The sequence below is a fragment of the Amphimedon queenslandica genome, unplaced genomic scaffold, assembly GCF_000090795.2.
Source record: "Amphimedon queenslandica unplaced genomic scaffold, v1.1 AMPQUscaffold_9388, whole genome shotgun sequence".
NCBI lineage: Eukaryota > Metazoa > Porifera > Demospongiae > Haplosclerida > Niphatidae > Amphimedon > Amphimedon queenslandica.
In genome coordinates, this window is record NW_003550340.1 from 1 (window position 1) to 1,664 (window position 1,664).

General features: G+C 32.6%; 1 long non-coding RNA gene across 1 annotated transcript in view; it reads left to right on the top strand.

Moving 5' to 3' along the window:
* The first annotated feature begins 930 nt into the window (after positions 1-930).
* Positions 931-1,664, top strand: part of LOC109590838 (uncharacterized) — a 1,705-nt gene continuing 971 nt past the window's right edge. Inside the window, exons 1-2 of the long non-coding RNA XR_002189524.1 lie at positions 931-967; positions 1,104-1,326. This is a non-coding gene — a long non-coding RNA (uncharacterized LOC109590838). The remainder of the gene's footprint in view (positions 968-1,103; positions 1,327-1,664) is intronic.

Consider the following 1,664-nt stretch of genomic DNA (forward strand, 5'->3'; position numbering starts at 1 on the left):
AATTTGTCCGATTATTTGTAATTTCGGACACCATGCTTTGAGAGCTGATAAATTTTGATACACTCTTGCTAGAGCTACAATAATTTTTAGGCAAATAAAGCACAACCATTAATATAATATTATGCTGCAGTTTCATGAGATGGCTAAGTATAGTTTTCCTAAAACATGCGTCCGAAAATGGGTGGTGGCCGATTATTAATAGTTTACTCTAGATATGTATTCTGGCATTCGTTTTAGATATAACAGTACAGCCAGTGTCTATTAATACAACGCTCAACTCTACTGGTGTCTTCTCTTGTCAAGGAACTGGTGATGATGTTTCCTTCAGAGTTAATAATATACCAGCACATAATACTGGTGTTATAGCTAAAGGATTCAGTGCAACATCAACTAATAATGGTGGTAATATAAGAGCAGAGCTACAAGCAACAGCTTATGAACAAAATAATAATACTGAAGTGAAATGTAGAGCTCTTACTGATACTCCACTTCAAATAGTGTTTAGTAATACAGCAATATTAATGATACAAGGTTAGTTTGTGTATATTCATCATTATTCCAGTGCTTCTTCAGGTCTATTGGATAGTGTTGTTGATCTGGATTATACCTTTATCAATGGATCCAGTGTATTATTAACATGGACAGCTCCTTACACACTGGATAATGTACCTATCACTGGATACTATATAGTAGTCAATGGATCAGTGAACATTACTATTAATAATACTAATATTATATTATCAGCTACTAATCCTGATCCTTGTATATATAATGTATCAGTTTCTCCTATTAATGATGTTGGAATAGGTTCATCTAATGATATCAGTTTTTATAATGAAACAGGTGAGCATTACTCAATGGCTTTATTATGTTCACAGTGTATCTTTCAGTTCCTCTCATTACTCCTCCTGTATCAGTGGTACCAGTAATTGATGGACAACTAATATCATTGAATATCAGTATTAATGTAAGTATATTCACCATAAGCTTATCACACAATGAGTAAACACTAACAGCATAGCAAATGAATATTGTTTTCATAACTTATTCCCACGCACGCACACACACACACACACACACACACACACACACACACACTGTAGGTCAGCACAATTTGTAAAGGAGAGTATCCTAATAGTATAACAGTTAATATACTGAATACTGATAACACAGTAATAAAAAACGCTAGTATACCAACACAAGTTAATTACCAACTGATGATTACTGGAGTAATTGCTGTGCCTATTAATTTGTATACATTTGTTGCTAATGTATCATTAAGTAATAATGGAGGAACATTCAATAACATGTCATCTTTTACATTTAGTAAGTACCCCGGTACTAGATAGCTGGTAATTTTCAGTGGAGGGAATTTTGGTTTATAGAATTTTAAATTTTGTAAAAGTTTCCCTTCTCCAAAATTACCACCTATTATGGTAATTCATCTTCCAATTACTTTTATAAAATGACTCCCCAGGAAAAAAATCTTACTAAGATCTTGTATTATCTGATCAGATAATACAAGATGAGGTAAGGTGAGATAAGAAGTAAGAACAATCTTATAAGATCTTATTTGGATTTAGTCTGATCAATCTTAGCTACTATATACAGGCATGGTCTTACTTAAGATCTTACATGAATTATCTTACAATATCACTGATAAG